Below are 22,512 nucleotides of genomic sequence, written 5' to 3'. Positions count from 1 at the left end.
CCCTTGCTCAATCTGTTATTCCAGCCTGAGAGGCTTCCTTATTTGTCCTTGTACACACCAAGCTAATTTGTGTCTCAAGGTCTTCACACTAGCTTTTTCCTCTGACAGAAACACTTCTCCCAGAGTATCATCACCAAATCAGCAACATCAGTGTCATATGGGAAATTGTTAGAAATGCAAATCCTTCAGCACCATCAGAAAGCAACTGAAAATCAAAAACTCCGGAGATAAGATTCAGCAATGTGTGTTTTAAACAAGCACCCCCCCACCGCTGATTCTGCTGCAAACTGAAGTTTGAGAACCACTGGTGTACATTTAACATTTAATTAAAAATATTAATTTTAACCTTTTCAAACTGCATTAGTATAAGAAATTCTTACATTTCCTGCTCCATTTATTAGCGTAGTAACACTATTAAAATAATATTATAGAGTTTGTTTTAGGTCACAGCTTGATATTTTAAGGACCTGAGCATGTGAGATTAATCAGTACTTTATGACATGACTGTTCTTTATTGCAGATTTTCCTCAGACATCATTACTTTTCTCACCCTAAGTAAGTAGTCTTTGTGTTTTCCATCTGTGTTTTTGCTCAGGCTGTTCCTGTCTCTTCAAATGTTATATTCACCTCTATCTATTCAACTCTTACCCAACCCTCAAGGCCTACTTCAAAACCTACCTCCTTGTAGAAAGCTGTCTTGAATAATGCAGTTCAGAAGAATCACATTCTTTCTATTCTGAACTCTCTTATAGCACTTAACAGTACTACTGCTTTATCTAATAGTTCTAAGAGCATTTTCCATTTTCCTCTCCTTTGACTATAAATACTTGAGAGCAAGGTTCATGTTTTGTATATCATATATCTTGCACACTACTCTAAACATACTGTCTGGGGATGTAGAGGTACTTACTACACCTTAAATGTATTAAATATTTTCTGAACAGCAATCCTAGATATGTCATGAATAAAGTCATCAGAACCAAACTTCTAAATATTAAACCTTCTTGGAAGCCACTTAATTTCAGCACCAAAATACCAGTGTTTACTAAAAGAGAATTCACAATGAATCAGTAAAACATTTCTCTTGCTTTGGCCTATCCTCCAGTACCATTTTCTAAACAATTACAAATCCTTGAGCTGAAGCCAACCTCAAGAAAACTGTTAAGGAAAATTCAAGTAGATATAAGTTGTATTTGGTGCCAAAGGCGGGAAAGGAGGGGAAAATTAATGTTTGCCAAATGGAAGAGAGCAGATTTTAATTTGGTATGAAGTATTGATGATGACATCTGACTATCAGTATGTGGTAAGAAACACACCAAGTGATAAACCATACCTAACCATAGTGGACCTTTTGTTGATATAAGGTTGCAGTGAGGTAGTGTTTGGTAGAAAAGGGCAGGTTGAATCAGTACCATCTTTAGTGTAGAACAGTACCTTAGATTGCCCCAAGAAAGGCATAGGGCTAGGGACATATCTCCTTCTACACCTCTCTAAGCATCAAGATTTGAATCCCCATGAAATCAGGTTGAAGTAAAAATCAAGGGCAAGCAGGAAGAGTCACTAATAGGTAACTGAGAGGGGAATGTGACTTCATAGACAAAGGGGCACTCTCACACTTTGTTCCTGAAAATAGGGGGAAGATGGTATTATGGGATGACTCAAGTATAAATGTACCTCAGTTTTTTTTGTTGTGTTGTTATTTTTTAGCACAAGCTGAGAGTAACTCCCTCTTTTCCTCTCAGTTTGTCTCTTTTGCCATACTGCCATCCCCAGAGGGCCAACAGAGTCTGCCTTGGCATCTCCAATTCATGAGGCTCTAGGGCAAGCTCCAGGAGAATCAGGATGCAATAGGTCCAGAACTCTGTAGACCTCTTCTCTCTGAAGCACACAGTGGCACTCTGAAACATTTTGCCTATAGTCTTAATCATGTTGTCAATGGAATAAGATACAATGACCCTGCAAATGTTGTTCAACCACCCACCAGTCTCTCTGACAATTGCCAAGCATCCCTTTAATCTTTCATATCCAATAATCTTGCATTTTGCTGAGTGTCAAAAGTGCTGTCCAGGATATTTTAGGACTAGTTCCTATAGCTTTAGTAACCCAAAAGAGCACCATGATTATAAGAAGCTTTGTTGGAATTTCTATGTTTCTGTATCATTTGCAGTCAGCAGTACTTTGTAGATTGATATATTGATATACAAATGGAATTGTAAAGCAAATTAAAAACACTTTGAGCTCTTGCAGTTCTTTATTCCCCATATGGTGCCCTTTTCCCACCCTCAAATACATTGAACATCTTGAAGATCAATTTTCAGACTTATGTCAGCAAGTCATCCTCATGCAGTTATTGTATTTCCTCATGCAGCACTGTTGATTGGCATGTGTCTGTTGAAGGAGAAGTATCTTATTTCAAACAAAATACATGTCAGGTGCACATATTGGAATAAGGCACTTACCTGATTCAGAAGTAACAACCTTCAGTAATTTGATTTGGTTCAACTTATTGATTGGCACAAAGAAGCCAAAGGAATGTGAGTTGAGATGATTAAATGTGATAGTCAATTTTTCAAGTGAGGAAAAATACCATCAGCCTGACCAAAGAATTAACGTGCAACTACTAAACATGCTCCAGGGGAATTTCAAAAAGTAAACACAAACCAAAATAGCTTTATGAAAAAAGTCCTGTGAAGAAAAGTTATCTTCATACAAACATGACCAATTGAAATGGGCTAATTAGATTCACGATGTGAAACAAAGCTTCATTTCTCATGGCCTGTGGAAATTTTAAGATAGAAATAATTCCCCCTAATGAAGATACTGCTGTGTGATATAATGTCTTGACAGGATGGTCAGCTGTCTCTGCCTATTTGGACAAGTTTGGCATTGGGTTACCTCTCAGTTTAGTTGAATGAGAGGCCTCTTTTTGCTTTCCAGCAAACCGTTAGACTTTATTTGTTTAAAATGTTGCCCACCATTTATGGAATAAACATTTCCACTTCATTTTAATTTCATTTCATAGGAGAATAATAAAGACAGTACAGTTATTGGTCACAGCTGTGTTAATGTGTTGCATGTAACCTTAAGAATTATGCTGTCAAGCCCACAGAGCCAAGGTTTCTGGTATTCCCTTACAATTTGGCTACAAGGTAAAGGAGGGATTTTATTTTAAAATATTCATGCAAATTAAAAAATCTATCTTAAAACAGGCCTTTAAAGTAATAAAGACCCAAAATAACAAATTTGTGTCCAGAACGGCCAGCATGTTACAAGATAATTTTGGCATCAAATTATAAAACACAAAGACTTTTTTTTCTGACTCTGCATTTTTACATTTTGATGTAGTACAGAGGTGATGATTTTATTGTTGATTTTCTCCAGGATAAGATGGAAAGTTGTCTCTTTCCTCCTGAGAGTATTACAAGTTTTGTGAAATTTAACACTCATTGAAAAAAATCCTCATTGTTCATATCCATTTTGAACAATATAATTATAATTGGAATCTAAGGAGGGGTGGGAATGCATAAAAGGAGGAAGTTTCCCTAAGTTTTTTTCTATGGCAAAGTTGCTAAAAGATATTTAATTTTTATTTTAATATATGGTCCACTGGTGATGTCTCATGTAGAAAGGATCACTACATTTGAAAACAGAGATCACAAAATGTATATTGCTAGGTATAACAATGGCAAATTATTTCACTATATCATCCACTCCAGCATCTGGACAAATTTAGCAAGTAACAAAGAGATCTTGCAATTACATCTAGAACATGTTTACCTCTCTTGTTACAAGCAGGCAGACTAGCATAAAGGCAATCTTAAACTGAAGTGGAGAGTGATAACCTAGTAACCTTAGATTTTTACAAGTAATTAAACTAAGAAATTGTCTTGAGAAGTTATTCAAGTAAGGCTTGCTGAATTCATTTGAAATACACTAAAAAAGGAGTGCAAGAGATGAAACTAAGTATGAGACACAATTAACAAAAAGTCTGTTTATTCATAAACTTGCAGCACAGGAACCCATCTGTCTTCACTTTTGTTTCAGCAGGGTTTCAAGGGTGCTAGGAAGAAAGTTGTATAGAGTAAAAAGAGGCAATACTAACACAGGGCATGATTGGCAAACTTTCTATTAAGTGGTTATTAAGATTTTTAAATGGAAGACTTTCTAATTGGTCTTCAGATACTTTTGATAATCCTTGGTTGGCAGCAAGGAGGCAAGTGAGAAGTTTGGGGATATATCAGAAGAAAAGATTGTTCAAAATTTGAGGTAGAGGGTTTTCTATGGCTAGCATTTTCCTGAAACAAGTGGAGGTCGATGGGGTACATTTTTATAGAAATGGTCCTTATGAGACACTGACTGCCATAACAGGCATCACCCCATTATAATTCAATACTTCCACTATGATTAGGAAGTGACTAATGTTCTGTACAAATGGCATTCTTAATGTTTTCACACATTCTGGCAAGCATAAAATCACAAATTCCACAGAGTCTCACTGAGCCAACACACAGAGACACATACACATATTGATATATATTTATGTGTGTACAAACACATATACATAAAACCCCCAACCTTTATCCCTTGTGCTTGAAGAGCTGGCTCACAATAAACAACTGCTTAAGTTGGTTACACTGATCAAAAGACATCTTTTAATGAATCCCAGGCAACAAATCATAATGTTATGTGATCACTAGAGCAAATCATATAAAAAGAAAAATCTAATGCCAAATATATCATTGTAATACAATCCAACTTCAGAAAGTTTTTCATAACTTACAATGCAGGTGTATTTTATTTTGAGAGAAAAACAGTGGAAATAAAAGAAATAATTGGATTGGGCCTTGTGGGTTAGAACATTTAGCGCATCAAAAGTGACAAAAGGTTAATTATTACTGGTTGAAGTAACTATTTTTTTTTTTTAAGATTTAGGTAGCTATCCCTGGATTGTTGGTCAGTATTATTATCATTAGCTCAATTGTAGGGATGAATGTGACTTCCACTGCTTATTTGCATAGTCATGCTTGGGCCTGGCCAATACTCTACCATTACCACCATCTTCCTTTTATTAATATTTCATTTTGAATGACAATCCTCTATTTCTTCATTTACTGTGTTGAAATATACTGAACAGGGACAGCTCATTGTATACTATCATAAAGAGACTTCTTAAAGTTCTTTTTTTAATTGGGCCCTACATACAATAAAACAGAGATCCACCATCTTTAACTGACATGGAAAGAGGTGAAAAAAAGGAGGGAATAAGATAGGCTAGGGCATACCCCACTCCACAGCCACCCTCATCCTCAGGACCTAAGAACACTACCTAGCTCAAGCAGTATAGAGTAGTGGTTCAGGGTTTAGGTCCTAGAGCCAAAATTACCTGCATTCAAATTATGGATCTGCTGTTTTATTACACATTTAATCTTGAATAAGTTAATTATCTGTACCTTGATGTCATCACTTGTAACTTGGAGTTAATATTAGCAACTCTCTCTTGGGGTTGTTGTAAAGATTAAGGTGAATTAATATATGCTAAGTACTTGAAAATTATGGCTGGCATAGTAGTATTTTATACTCATTTAAGTTTAGCTTTAAAGTAATCACATGCATTGTGTTGATCAAATAATAGCTATCATTTATTGAACACTGACTACATGCCAGCTCCCTCCCTGAGGGATCACTGCAGACTGGTTGGGTCCATTTCACACAGGTCCTTGTTCCTCTCAAGGTGACCTGTTCTACATGATTCTTTCTTTCTAGGTTCTGGTAACACTTTCTCTCTTTTTCTCTGTAAAACTAAGTGTTGGGTTGGTTCTGTTGCTTCTAGTTTCTTTTGGACCTGTCTCATCAGGATTTTTGTACAGTTTGGGCCCTTCTCAATTGTTCTAGGTCATAGTTACATGTCTGCCTGCATACTGGATGTAGGCTCCTAAAAATAATACATAAATCATTGAGCGCTAAGCAGGAGCTTACTGAATCAAAGATGTATCTCCAGACAGGCTCAGGTTTCCATCCTGTTTGGGGTTTATTTCTCTACCCTTCCTCCTCCTTGTCTTCTCACAAGGCCCATCACAAAATCTCCTCTGAGTAGTCTCCTTACATGAGATACTCAATGACCAACATTAGTCATACTAATTCATTCATTCAACATTTACTGAGTGCCCCTTAGCGTGTCAGAGGTTACATAGATACTGGCAATGCAGACATGAATAAAACATGGATCCTTGCCCTTGCAGAGCTCCAGTTAGACTGCTGAGTATTCAAGAACTTCCTCACCTTCATAGCTTTCGCCTGGCTCTGCCTAGCCAAAGCCTCATACAAAGTAAAAGCTTGGGACTAAAAGAGGTAAAAAAATTATGCTTGTGGAGAATCTTAAAGTTCCTAAGAGAACCCCAAGATATAATGGTGGTAGAAGGAGTAAAGGATCCAATTCAACCACATACTGTGTTATTAGGCTATCAGTGACTAGGTCACAACCATCTGTGGTGGAGAGAAAGCCATGTTTTCTTTCATTTCTTCCCTGATATCCTTGATGAATAAGTCAGGAGGGGTGAAAGGGATGCAGGTGTGTGTTGGGAAGGGAAACAATAAAACATCCATATGATAAAGCCTAAAGTTTCTCCCATATTAATACTGGGACAGAACAAGGCCCACTTTTCTTTTCTATGCCCTGATATCTACATAGGAAGTCTTAGGTGCTTTGGGGCTTTGACAATCATATTAAAGGTCAGAGGAGGGTTTTATTAAAAGGTGTCTATAGAGATAACTCTAATTAAAACAAACAAACAAAAAAACACTAAGGGCAATCTAAGGGTAAAAGAGGGATCATATTTTATGTATGAGAGTCCGCAGGTTCTTTTCAGCTGCCTAAATAAGATTGTTCTGAGACTTAAGAGTTGGCCTATTGCTCAAAGCTTTGTTCACACCCCACCCTACCTTCACAGGTTTTATTAATTTAGTTTAAGAATTGCATTGCTTCTGACTACAGACAAATCCAGGTTCTACTCCAGACTCAGCCACACAAAAGATGTGATGCCGAGTTATTTAACCATTCTAAAATTTCTTTATCTACAAAATGGGGCTAATAGTACAGTCTTTGCAGAATTGCCTGAGGAGTGCATCTCTAATGCATATGAAGAGTTTAGCATAATACCTGGCACACAGAAAATGTCCAGATTGGGGCATTTTTCTACCTCTCTTCCCTTTTCCTAAATTTATCTCTGAGTGCAAATGCGCAACTAAAAATTGACTTAGAAATGTGGGAAAGTGCCTAGCTCAGACATATTGGAAACACAAAGCATCTTTTAGAATTTTGCCAAGGGGCCACCCTGGGTCCAGACTTTAATTCCCTTATTCCCAAACCCCTAAGTCCCTGCACAGTTGGGTTTTGTCTACTTTGTATTTCCTTTCTAGACAACACTTTACTTTTGTTACTAAATCATCACTTGTCCTCATTTTCATTTGCAATGAAGTTTTGTTTTAATCTTGGAAGTGAGGGGTCCAGATTTCTTCCTGTGATTAGAAATAAATGGTTTTGTCTGCCTGTTCAAGCCAATCAGTAAGAAAATATACCCAAGAAGAGCTTTGTTCTAGGATCTATTCTATACAGCTATGAGGATCAGATTTCTAAAAAGCCAAAAGCCCTCTACCCATTGCCCCCTACAGATAGATAGATAGATAGATAGATAGATAGATAGATAGATAGATAGATAGATAGACAGATAGATGAATACAGGTAGCTTCAAAGAACTTCCTGGTATCAGGCCAGAGTGAGTGAGATTCCTCTGGGCAGATGAAGTCCAGGTCCATTCAGAGAGTCCAACAGGCTCCTTCTCCAGAGGCTCACAGCTTACAGTGGCTGCCTGAGGTTAATAAGCACTGAACAGTTGGTATGAGGCAGGCACTGTGCTAAGTTCTTTATACACCTCCATCTTATATAACCTCCCAACAACTCTATGAGATTGGTATTACTTGCTCCATTTTGCAGATGAGGAAACTAAGGAAACAACTTGCTCAGGGTCACACAGGAGATGGAGGAACTGGTAATTTGAAGGCAGATCTATCCAATTCTGAAGCCCATACTCTTAACCAATAAGCTCTACTACCACCAATATATTCTCTCCAAACTATCGAAGTGTGGTCGTTGCCCTTTCCCCTTGAATTTGCACACATCCCTAGAAGGCATATGACATAAGCCTTATTAGTTAGTGACATCTCCATTTGTGAATTTCAAATACTTTCTTCATTCCTTCTTTTATTCACTAAACATTTACTGAGCACCTACTTGCCACCAGGCATTGTATAGGTATTGGGGGTACAAAAATAAAAATAAGACACAGACCCAGCTCTCTAAAAGCTCACAGTTTCATAGTCTTTTGCCAATAAACACACTTGATTTGTTGGGGGAAAGCAGGAATATATTGATAAAAATGACTTTCTGTTTTGTTCATCTCTGTATCCCAGCTCCTAGATCAGTGCTTATCACGGAGCAGGTACTCAAAACTAATGAATAAATAAACAGATTGGAGCATCCAAGACAAGGGTTCCCATCCTCCTGGTTTTGCAAAGGAGAATTCTTGATGCCAGATACCAAGGTAAAGATTCTAAAGGATTACGATTCTGAAGAAGTGCCAGGAAAGCAACTTCCTCCATAAATCATGAGACAAATAGCCAATTTTCCCCTTAGAGTACCCTGTGCCTTATGCAGTGACAAAACAGAGAATGCAATAAGCGATGAAATGGATACATCCTGCCCATCAAACATTTCTGAGACTCACATGAAGTTTAAGTTGCTACCCTTAGCTAAGCAGTGTGGTCAGTGGTGTATTAACTATCTGATTTCTTATGTTGGCAAAGTGGTTGATCACATATGGTGCAGTAAGACATGCTGTCACATGTCAACGTGCAATCCTGTCTACCCAAGGATATGACAACTGCCTAACCTACATTTTAATCCCCAGGACTGGTCTGCTACAGAGCTTGAAATTCCCACTCCTTTGGTTTAGGGTAGTGGTTAAAAAATTTTTGAACTATGGTCAAACAGCTCTTGATAAGATATATAAACAACTGAAAAAAAAACTACCTGGAGGTTTAAGGCATTGCCCAAGGACATTTTGATATCCTTGGCAAAGGGAGAAAGTTAGCATTGAGTATACTAAGACAAGGCTTAGGTATGACATTTCAGTGAGCTGGGTGAGGGCATGGACTAACCAGCCTCAAACATCTCATCTCGCTAAAATACTCCAACAAATTTGGTTCAGAAACTTCTCAGCTTTTTAAATCATCTTTATTTTAATCCTACCTTCCAAATACAAAGCCTTGAAGCATATGCAATTCACTTTATATGTAGTCTTATTGGATGCTCCCAAAAAGCTTGGGAATATCATATGTCCAATAACTGTCTATATAGGGAAAAAGTATCCCAGGATAAGAAAGTATCCCAGGATTGCAAGAGTGGTGGGATCAAATCTGCCACTAAAACTTGGGAATACCATTAACTTTATGGAGTGGCACACATATGCATTAGGATACTTTTTGTCTACTGACAAAGTGATTTATCAAAGAAGCATATATATATACGAATATATTTATATATATATATATATATTCTATTGCAGAGTGTGACTATGAAGGCATCAACGAAACATGAGAAATATGTAAATACAACTTTCCCAAATGAGTCATAAAAACATGCTTTCTTTCTCAAAATGAAGGAAATAGTTTTATTTGTAGAAACATAAGCATGATCATTTAAGTTTAGATTTCTTCTTAAAAAGCCCATTTAGATTCTGGGCAAATCAATGGACACAAGTCATTTATGAACAGTATAATTGGTCAAGATCTATTTGCTGAAGAAGAGTTCAACCATCTGGGTTCTTATCATCCCTGAAAATCAAATGATCTGGTCATATGCATTTGTCTTCTCTCCATCCTTTTGAATGATTGAAAACCATCCTCTTAAGAATAAATAAAGATGCTGAGTAATATTATATTACATTACATTTTTACAGTATTGCATAGTTTACTAACATTTATATACAGTATCTTATGAAATCAAAGTGAACTCACTCTGAAGTGTTACTGTCCCATTTTATAGTTGAGGAAACTAAATATAAGTGATTAAGTGACTAGCTCAATTTTATATAGCTAGTAAGTAGCAGGATCACACTTGAACTCAGGTCTTCTGACTATAATTCCAAATCTTTAGCCATGACACTTCATTCTTATTATGGAAGCCATTTACTTCTGTCCATTGGTAACAATTATATTTTAAAATCTTTAGTAAAAATGCATGAAAACACTGTGCCATGTAACTTTTCCTAAGTAGCAAATTGAAGAAACTATGTCTTCTGGAAAATATCATAAAGCAGCTACATTTGTTTTCCTATATAACTGGATATTGAAATGATTTGGGGGATAGGGTCAAGGGAAAAACAATGAGCAGTTTATTTGGTTAATATAGTTGCTAAGGCAATAGGAGCCTTTCACTATTTATGTCTTTGAAAATCAAATGCTTTGAACCAACGCCAAAGTTAAACAGGTGCTGAGTTGCTGCCAAAGTCTAGTGTATCTGAAGATAGCATTTGTTCGAGGAGTCCTTTTTCTAAAAGAGAAAATATTTTTTACAGAATCATCAAATCACTTCAGTACCCAAATAGTAATGTCATACTTTTGCAGGTAATCTACAGTGTAAGACACTGTGTTATAGGCCTATGGGGATCACTTTCCTGGAAAATCTCCAGTGGCATTTAGCAGAAAACTATTCCAGGAAAGCTTGGACCAGTCTGCCCACCACTCTACCGCAGTTTTCTCATGTGTACAATGAAGAAGTTAATAATATACAATAATATTTAAAGGATCCTTGCAGCTCTGATGTCTGATGTTCTTTGAAATTCAAGCAACTGGCTTACTAAAGCTCTTTCTCTTTGAGTATAAGGAGTGCCTGGCATTTATGCCCATCCTAATTTAATCTGAAATTTCAAAAGAGGGGGAAGAGCAGAGCTTTCTTTGGTCTAAGCAGAGGTGTTGTTAACCCTGCATCAGTTCTGGCCCTGAAATTTAATGGCGAGCACCTGGACCTTAGATTGAGCCAGGAAGTCTACACCTGACTCTTACTAACTCTAAGCAAGTCACCCTAGGCTTTGTTCTTTGATATTAGTGAGCAAGCAATTGGGTTTATAAATATAGGGCTATTATAAAGGGGAGCAAATGAATGAGTAGAAAGAAGCTGCTTTTCAATTATAAAAGTTTTAAAAGTAGTAGGTTCTTATCACAGCTAGACGTGGGTGTATGTAAAATGTATTTTATAGTCAATAGCTCTGCATTATTCTTCTGGGGAAATAAGGCTTTTATTGGCTGGGTGAGGTTTTTGCTATTTTTGTCAGATGTCATCTTCCACACAGAAGCAGTGTGGATCAATATCAAAGGATCCAAGTGAGAGTAAGAGCAGGTTATACTTTTTCCACCTCATCTCAATAGCTGCTTGATGTCTTGAAAAGCCACACTCCTTCTCTACATAGTAATGATAAGGACACTGTTTTGTTCTCTTGTGAAGTCTCCATATACAAGCCTAATACAATGTTACCTTCACTATGAGTATTAAAGACCTGTCCTTTCTTTTAGGAGATTTAGCATTTACCTTAGTTAATATGGTAATTTTTGCCATACTAAATAGTTTCTATAAATGTTTTCTAATTTTTTAAAAGGTTTAAAATTTTTATTTTTAGCTAACATTTTCTCAATTTCTCTTTTGAAATCCACATATAACTTTCTAGTCATTTTTAGTATTTGTTGTCAATAGCATTTATTGCCAATAATATGGTAGCCATTTGTTGATTAGACATATGCATTAAAGTAAATGCATCATTTACACACTACTTTATATAAAACACATAAACACAAGGTCCTACTGTATAGCATAGGGAACTATATTTGATATCTTATAATAACGTATAATGGAAAAGAATCTGGAAACGTATATATATATATGTATATATATATACATATATATATATATATATATATATACATATATATATATATATATATAACTGAATCACTTTGCTGTACACCAGAAACTAACACAACATTGTAAATCAACTATACTTCAATAAAAAAGTAAATGTATTGTTTTAAACTTTTTGTACCTTGAATAACACTCAAAATAGCTGAAAGTAATCTTGCAAGTTCATTAGTTCTTTTCCCTTTAACTCTTTTACAAAAAAAGAAAAATACCCTGACTAAAAGCAGATGGAGCTGTCAAGGATCACTCACACAGGTGAGCTGAATTGAGCTGATTAGTTGTTAAGTGCTTACAGCTGTTAGGTTAGACTTTGAGGAAATTGTAGACGATCAGGGCCTCCCCTTCCCAAAGAAGATTTGGAGCAAGCATCATAAAGAAAAATAGAATTGTTTTGAGAATTAGGTTTCTTGGATTTGTAAAGTAAAATAAGGAAAAATGAAAAGCAAAAACTGCAAAGACTTCTTAAATTAACATATACAGCAGAGGATTTTGAACAGTTCCTTGTCTTAAAAGCAAGTTTATAGTGAGAAATAACTCAAACATCTTAAAGCAGACTTAATGAAATGTAAAGTTTCTCTGTGAAATTGCTAACCATTTTTTCCTTAAAATTTTGGTGACAGCCTAAAATGAAAAATAACTCATTGAAAGTTGAAATCTTGCATATTTTGTACATATTCTTTACACATTGAAGCCTCCTAAAATATGTCAAAAGCAAACAGAATGCTATGTGGGCAGATAGTTGAGCAAACATCCTCAGTTTAACGTTAAGTCCATAAACCATGTGGATGGGTAGGCTGAAAATAAAAAGAAAAAAAAAAGCTTAATTTCCTTAAAGTGTTTTTGATCATACAGTTTTACTGCCTAAAAGCAGGAAAAGAAGGCCCAGCAAAATGAAATCTGTATAGTTGCTCATATGTGGAAAGTGATCATTTATTATCCAATCCACCCTGCACATGACTGCCAGATAAAATACCACAATTATTGTAGTGTTCTCTTACCAAACACTTCCAATGGCTCCCCATCATCAGACAGATTAGAGCTCTAAGGCTTGATCCCAAAGGCAAGACTCTCAAAGATTCAATCTTAAATCACCTAATGATATATCTTGTGCAAACTGAGGAATTTGTCTGCCGCCATAGTTTAAACATTTAATTTTTAAAGCCAAAGTTTCTGATAGGGAAAGGCAAACATTATATGTTTAAACAACTTATTTCTAAACCTAAGAAGTTACAGAGTTAGAGAAAACAAGTAACTGACAAATAGGGTTGATAAGCTTTAGTCCTTGGGTTCTTGTGAAGGATTGGCAACCCTGTGCCATAGGCATTAATTGTAACAAGATGGGGGGAAGAGCCCTAACCTCAAAAGAAGCAGGAGCTGAGTCACAAGAAACACATCACTTTTCTTATCAATCTCAGCCACCCTCTATTAGTCTACTAATTGATCTTAGTACACCCTACTGTGCCTTCGTTAAATTGCTTCTCAAATCCTAGAATATCTACCAAGGGATAGTGCAGTACAGTGATAAAAACATAAACTGCATGTGTTTTATTCTGACACTGACTAGCTGTATTACTTTAGGCAAGTTACCAAAACTCTCTGTTTCTTAACTCTCTGTGTTAGTGAATATTAAATGAACCAGTATATATAATGCTGAAGAAGGTACCTGTCACATAGTAGCTGCTATATAAGTGTTTGCTATTACTATTTTTCTTCTCCCTTCTTCATAGACCAGTTTAACTCCCATTATCTCCAGGAAGTCACATAACATCCTTGTGCTCCTTTGATCTCCTATAATACTTATAATCATTATGAGTCCTTTGACATTTCAGTTTATGCCACCATAGGAAATAGCTTACACTGTTTTAACATTATTTTAAACTGTTTTTAATGTGTTCAAGTCTTGCCTCTCCTAATAGACTATGAACTCCTTGAGAACAAGAACCGTGCCTTATGCTATTTTTCTCCCTCTGAATATATCATTCACAAAAGATGCTCAAGGAATATTTGTCAAATGAGTGAATCAATAACTGGTTATCATAGAAAGCAAATATTTTTACCACAAGAAAGAAGTGAGTATTTCTTCTTCTTTGAAGTATAGCAACAGTAAATGCTGGGCAGTTATGTTTTTGTTTTTGTTTTTTCCTCTAAAAGGAGGGTAAGCTTATCCTCACTTACAGATCCTTGGCCTGTTGTAGTGCAGATTTATTCAGTTTTAGCCAGGTAAAATTTTTCCTAATAGGAGAGTACCTATTAAATTTTCATGGCTTCACTAAGACTGTAAGACAGTTTGGCACATTTGAGTAAATAAAAAATACAGATGAAGCAGCAAAGATAAAATTTCTAGGGGGCTTCCCTGGTGGCGCAGTGGTTAAGAATCCACCTGTCAATGCAGGGGACACGGGTTCGAGCCCTGGTCTGGGAAGATCCCACATGCCATGGAGCAGCTGGGCCCATGAGCCACAATTACTGAGCCTGCGCGTCTGGAGCCTGTGCTCCGCAACAAGAGAGGCCGCGATAGTGAGAGGCCCGTGCACCGTGATGAAGAGGTGGCCCCCGCTTGCCACAACTAGAGAAAGCCCTCGCACAGAAACGAAGACACAACACAGCCATAAATAAATAAATAAATAAATAAATAAATAAATAAATAAATAAATAAATAAATAAAAAAGAAGAGAACAGCACTCTGTAGATATAAGTAAAGATTAAAAAAAAAAAGAGCTAACAGAGAGTCCAATGACATAGCATTTTACCTTTGAAAAAAAAATTTTCTAGGAAAATTCTCTAAAATATTCCATAAGTATATGTAAGCACAATAGCAGCTAGGGACCCACAAAACAAGTCTTGACTGAATGTTACACATTAAAATGTTCACAGGAAGTACTCAAAATTATGGTGTGTCTAGGACTTACAAATCACTTCACATTATGGCACACACGGAGATTGATAATGCTTATATGGTACACTGAAATAAGCAGGAAGGGGTTTTTGAGCCAGGAGTAACTGGCACTAGGACTCTGGTAACTTCATCCCTAGAACTATGGCCACTACAGATCCTAGCCAACCACTCTGAGATATAAGAAAACACAAATCTCAGCACACCTGTAACCCATCCACAACACATATATCAGTTGGAGAACTCTGTTGCTTTTGTAATATTAAGTGCTTCAGTCTGTACTGTTCAACACAGAACAAGGAAAACCTATGATAAGAACATGTAAACCCAGATGCAGCATGCATTTTGTTGCATTCTTATGTGCAATAGTCTCTGAACCTTGCTCGATTCAATAGTTGTATGTCCTACTAAGAAGATCTGTTCCCATCAGAGACTGGGTTCAGTGCAAATCATACTATATGTCTTTTCCTTTGTCCTCATCCATTCATTTATTAATATATTCAATGAGGATTGATTGAGCACCAACTATGTGATAGATTCTGTGCTTGTTACAGGTAAAAATAATACCACTGAGTTCTGGCAGATAGTGCAGTGAGAAGTGGAGCACATTTTGTACCCCCTGAGTCATACTTGCCCCAAGTCAACCAGTAAGCTGGGTGGTCTGGGGTGAATGGAGACCCTATCATATGGAGCCCTCACCTCAGCATTCGACAGCTCAGCCCAGGACCCAAAACAAAAGTGACTCTTCACCATGAGCAAATGACAGACACCTCTGGCACCTCAAGTCTCATCCTATTCTGGCTTGCTGAATGGCAGTTGGGGTAGGGCAAGAATGGTGGTCTCTGGCCACCAAGTCTTACAGCTCAGGGAACTGAGATGAACAATGTGTCTCAGTTGCATGAGACACCACTCTGTCTCCACAACAATAGACAAAAGCCTTGACAGGTGGAAGGTGAGAAGAACCTCTGAGGAAGAAAGGTGGAGCAGATAGCTGCCATTAGCCATCTGACCATTGGTCTTCATCGTATGAGACCTTGATATTGTGAAAGAGAAATGGTAGAATAATGTACCACAGTTGTCCAACGGGAAGCATGCACTACACTTTGGAAAGATTTACTGGTTATTTATAAATTTGTATATGCAACATGAACAAAAGTTGTTCTTAACTTTTGGGGTGGTATGATAAAGCTGAGTTAGAAAATCACGTGTCTTATAAAGGAACTTTTGTAAAAAAAATCATAGAAATGTCTGCTGGAAATGACTTTTAGAAATGGATTTGTTATACCACCTACAAAAGTAACAAACATCTATGTTTGTTCAATTCAGGAGTCAAAGAGAGAATTTCAAAGCAAAGAAAAAATATGTAGAGGTCAATGAAAATATAATATATTAAAATATGTGGGATGCAGCTAAGCCAGTACTGCAAAGTAAATTTATAGCACTAAGTGCTTACATTAAGAATGGAGAAAGGTCTCAAATTAATAATGTAGTTCCAACATTAAGAAACTAGAAAAATAACAATAAAATAAATCCAAATTGTACAAATAAAGGAAATAATAAACATAAGAATTAACATTATTAAATACAAAATTTAAAAATCCGAGGAAAACAACAAAACCAAAAGTTGGTTCTTTGAAAAGATTAAAAAATGGACAAAATCCTAGCAGGCCTGACAAAGATAAAAAGAGAGAAGACCTAAATAACCAATATTAGAATAAAAAAGGAGGTATAACTACAGATTCTACAGCCATTAAAATTATAGCAGTGGAGTACTATAATCGGTTTTATGCTCATAAAGTCAACAATTTAAAATAAATGACTAATACCTCAGAAACCACAAAATATGAGAACTGAGCCAAGACGAAATAAGTAGCTGGAATAACCATATACTTATAATGAAAATTTGATTTGTAATTTAAAAGATACCAATGAGAAACACTTCTGAAACGGCAGAGTAAGAACCTTCAAAAATCTACTTCTCCATACAAGCAAAGATTTGTCAAAATCAACCTTTTCAGTACTCTGGAAAATAACCAAAGGCTTGCAACAATTAGAGTAGTATTATTACAGACACACAACTAAATCTTGGTAAGAACAGTGAGATTTTGGACGTTATTTATCTTAATTTATTCCCAACCTTTCCCTCCCACCCTGACTAAGAGGTAGCCTTTAAAACAAAAAGCCTCTCAACTATTGTTATCTGTGAAAATTAGCAGTCAACAGAACATTGGAAGGGGCAGAACAGGTTGGGAGTGTTTCAAAAGCATAATCCCCAGATAATTGTTGTTTTGGATACATCAGGCACCTCCCTAAAAAACTGTACTGCTGTACTCTCAGGGCTTATCTTTATCTGACTTAACTCAGAGGTCATTCTATAAGAAGAGCCAATTCCATAGAGCATTTGCTAAAAAGAAGAGCAGCAATTCTTTACCTATACTTTTACTTATACCTCAGATAGCAATAACATCTGGGGCTCACAACACACTGACCAAAAAATGTATATATACGAAGGTAGAATGATTTTTATATATATTATAAATATATAAAAATTATTATATGTTAATATATAAATGTATATATACTTGCCTTATATATATGTCAGGCTTGGAAAAGCTCCAACATATTCCTGGGAATCTAGAAGGCCCCACACATGACCAATACTGTGTTCATGCACAGGAAAGACCTGAGAAGGCCCTAACTTCTCACATCTGGCTGATCTTGAGGCTCTGTGCTCTGTGTAAACAAAAAGTGAAGTCTAATGCACAGATATAAACAGCCTGCTTGATCATTGAAGGCATGCCCCCACATACACAGAGAGCCACTGTCAAAGGCTGTGAGACTTAATAGTTCAAAAAATTTAAGGAAAGCACTGTCAATCATTAATTGACCACAAGACTGAGGACATATGACAGTGGCAGTGCACAACAAAGAAAACAAACTTTACAAAATTAGTCCAGAAAATTCACTAAACAAAGAAGCATGGGCAGGAATAATAACTAACAGAACCAACAACAAATCCTGGGGAGAGGGAGGGAATCTGATCATCAGAGTTGCCACATTATATCATTTAAAACAACCAGTTATCAACAAAAATTTTGACACTTGAAACAGAAAAATATGATCCATACACAAGTAAAAAAGCAATTGATAGAAATTGTCCCTTAGGTGGCCCACATGTTGGATTTACTAGACAAAGACTTTAAATCAGCTACTATAATTCTAAGAAAGAATCAGAGAATTTATGGAGTGGAAAAATATAATGACTAAAATGAATAATTTCTATAGAAGCTCAATAGGAGATTTATTGGTAAAAGAAAGAATAAGAAAATTTGAAGACAGCTTGATTAATATTTTACAGTTTGAGAAACAGAAAGAGGAAAGAATGAAGAAAAACAAACAGCCTCAGAGACCTATGGAGCATTATCAAGTGTATCAGCATATGCATCATGAAAGTCTCAGGAGAGAAGAGAAATAAAAGGGCAAAAATAATATTTAAAAAAGCAATGGGCCAAAACTTCCCAAATTAGAGAAACAAAACAATTTACACATCCAAGAAGCTCAGTGAATTCCAAGTAGAATCAACACAAAGAGATCCACACCTGGCTACATCATAGTTAAACTTTTCAAAGACAAAGACAAAGCAGCAAAAGAAACAACTCATCACATACAAGGCAACCTTAATATTATTAAAGATGACTTATGGGCTTCCCTGGTGGTGCAGTGGTTAAGAATCTGCCTTCCAATGCAGGGGACATGGGTTCAAGCCCTGGTCCAGGAAGATCCCACCTGCTGCAGAGCAACTAAACCCGTGCACCAGAACTACTGAGCCTGTACTCTAGAGCCTGCACACCACAACTACTGAAGCCCGTGCACCTAGAGCCCATGTTCCACAACAAGAGAAGCCACTGCAATCAGAAGCCCACGGACTGCAACAAAGAGTAACCTCTGCTCGCCACAACTAGAGAAAGCCCACATGAAGCAATGAAGACCCAACGCTGCCTAAAATAAATTTTAAAAAAAAAGATGACATCAAAAGAAACCACAGAAAATAAAAGACTGTAGGATGATATATTCAAAAGGCTGATAAAATATTATCAACTGATGCTTCTAGTTCCAGCAAAATTATCCTTCACAAATGAAGGAGAAAATAAGACTTTCCCAAATAAATAAACCCTGAGACAAATTGTCACTAATAGACATGCTCTACAAGAAATACTAAAGGGTGTCCTTAAGACTGAAATGAAAATACCAGATAATTACTCAAATCCACACAAGGAAATAAAGAGGGTACAGATAACTAAATATGTAAATATAAAAATATATAAATGTATTCTTGTTTATGACTCTTTTTTTTTCAATCTGATTTAAAAGATCCCTATAAAGTAATAATTACACAACTATGTTGATGGGCTTATAATATGTAAAGATGTAAATTGTATGATGATAATGGCACAGAGGACATTGAAAGGAACATAGGCATACTATTAAAATTAAGATGACATTGGGACTTCCCTGGTGGTCCAGTGGGTAAGACTCCATGCTCCTAATGCAGGGGGCCCAGGTTCAATCCCTGGTCAGGGAACTAGATCCTGCATGCATGCCACAACTGAGTTCATATGCCACAACTAAGAGTCCGCATGCCACAACTAAGAAGTCTGCAGGCTGCAACTAAGAGTTTGCATGCCACAGCTAAGAAGTCTGCATGCCACAACTAAGAAGCCCACATACCACAACTATGAGCATGCATGCTGAAACTAAAAAAAGATCCCACATGACACAACGAAGATCTCACGTGCCACAACTAAGACCCAGTGCAGCCAAAATAAATGAATGAATGAATGAATGAATAAATAAATAAATAAATAAATAAATAAATGAGGGTGCATTTAAAAAAAAAAGATGACACTAATCTAAACCAGAGTTATAAAGTGTTAAATTTAATCCTCAGGATAAGCACTGACAAAATAATTTTTAAAATATAATAGTAAAAGAAACAATAGAACAATAAAAATGAGACACCAGAAAATATCTATTTAACTAAAAGCAGGCATTAATGGAATAATACAGAATAGAAAAAAAGTCAGACATGTAAAAAACAAATAGCAAAATGATAGATGTAAATCTTATCAATAAGTAAATTTAATTAATTAATCCCTTTAAATAAAAGGGACATGTTTGCACAATGGACTAAAAACATGATATAACTATATTCTATCCACTAGAGACACACTTTAGATTGAAACACACAAATAGATTGAAAGAAAAGGATGTAGAAAGATACACCATGAAAAGGTGACAAAAAGAGAGTTAGAATGACCACACTAATGTCACACAAAATTTATTTTGAGACAAAAATTGTCACTAGAGGAAAAGAAGGACATTATATGATAAGAGTCATTCAGTCAAGGAAATATAACAATACTAAACATAAATGCACATAACAACAGAGTCTCAAAATACAAGATGCCAAACTGATAGAAATCAAAGTGTAAATAAACAACAACAATTCAAAATAATAGTCCAAGACTTCAATACCTTGTTTTCAATAATAGATGGAACAACTAGGTAGAAGATTAACTAGGAAATAGAGAACATTAAAAACATTATAAATCAACCAGTCCTAACAGACCTCCCTATCCAACAATAGAACACTCCACCCAACAATAGCCTAATACACATTTTCACAATTTTTGCAGTGCACATAGAACATGCTCCAGGATAAAACATATTTTAAGTCATAAAAAAATTCAAAAAGTTTAAAAGGATTCAAATAATAAAATGGAATGAAATTAGACATCCAAACAGAAAGAAATTTGGGAAAATAAAATATGTAGAAATTAACACACTCCTGAGAAAAACACCAATGAATCAGAAAAGAAATCACAATGGAAATTAGAAAATATTTTAAAATTAATGAAAACTAAAACACAGCATATTAAACTATATGCAACTAAAGCAGTACTTAGAAGGAAATTCTAAGTTGTAAACGTCTGGAGTAAAAATGAAGGAACATCTCAAATGAAGAATCTAACATTTCACCTTAAGAAACTGGAAGAAGAAGAGGACATTAAACCAAAAGCAAGCAAAAAGAAGGAAATACTGAAAATTACAGCAGAAAGAAATAAAACTGAGAATAGAAGAACAATAGGTAAAAACAAAGTTGTTTGTTGGAAAAGATTGACAAAATTGCCTAACACTTAACTAGACTGATGAAGAAAAAAAAAAAAGAGAATGAATAAATTTTAAAATCTGGAATAAAAGCAGGGATATTACTAACAACTTCACAAAAATAAGTATTATGAGGGAATATTATGAACAATCTTATGCCAACAAATTAGACAGCCTAGATGAAACAAATTGCTAGAAAGAGCAAACTACAAAAACTCAATCAAGAGGAAATATAAAATCTGAAAGGAATCATAACAAGTAAATAAATTAAAATTGTAATCAAAAAGTGACCTATGAAGGAAAGCCCAGGCCCATTAGGCTTCACTGCTGATACCCAACAAATATTTAAAGAATAACACCATTCTCCACAAACTCTTCCAAGAAATAGGAGGGAATATTTTCCAACTCATTCTATAAAGTCAGTATTATTCTGATACCAGAAACAAAAATATCACAGGGAAAGAAAACTATAGATTATATTCCATATGAATATAGATGAAAAAATAACTCTCAACAAAATGCTAGAAAAGCAAATGTATCAAACTTGAAAAGGGATTATGAACAGAAACAAGTGAGTTTTATCCCAGGAATGCAATGCAAAATTGCATTAATATATGAAAATAAATCAATGTAACACATCATATAAATAATATAAAGGACAAAAACCACATGATCATATCAATAGACACAGAGCATTTGACAGCCACATCAACTTTTAATAATAAAGACACTCAACAAACTAGCTATAAAAGGAAACTTCCTCAATCAATATTAGATGATCAATGAAAACTGTACGACTAAGTTCAACTTATTGGTGAAAGAAAAAACACTCTATCTCTAAGATCAGGAATAAAATAAAGATATCCACTCCCTCTAATTCTATTTAACATTGTACTGTAGATTCTAGTCAGGTTACTGTGCAAGGAGAAAAGCCATCCTGATTGTAAAGAAAGAAACTAAATTATCGAGAATAATTAAATATTTGAAAATTAATCCTGTGATTGTTATTTGAAAATACTATTGTTAAGATGGCAATGCTCCCCAAATTGATGTACAGATTGAACTTAATCTCTATTTAACCCCCAGCTGCATTTTCTTTACTTTTTTGCAGAATTTAACCTGCTGATCCTAAGATTCATTTGGAAATTCAAGATATACAAATGGCAATGCACACACGAAAAGATGTCCAACAATAGTCATAGGGAAAGGTAAATCAAAACCACAGTGAAAAAAAAAGAAAAGAAATTGAGTTATTTGTAGTGAGGTGGATGGACCTCGAGTCTGTCATACAGAGTGAAGTAAATCAGAAAGAGAAAAACAAATACCGTATGCTAACACATATATATGGAATCAAAAAAAAAAAAAGGGGCTGAAGAACCTAGGGGCAGGACAGGAATAAAGACACAGACATAGAGAACGGACTTGA

Source organism: Balaenoptera musculus, chromosome X (genome assembly GCF_009873245.2).
Source record: "Balaenoptera musculus isolate JJ_BM4_2016_0621 chromosome X, mBalMus1.pri.v3, whole genome shotgun sequence".
Classification (NCBI taxonomy): domain Eukaryota; kingdom Metazoa; phylum Chordata; class Mammalia; order Artiodactyla; family Balaenopteridae; genus Balaenoptera; species Balaenoptera musculus.
The sequence above is the reverse complement of the archived record's forward strand: the minus strand, read 5'-3'. Positions refer to the sequence as shown.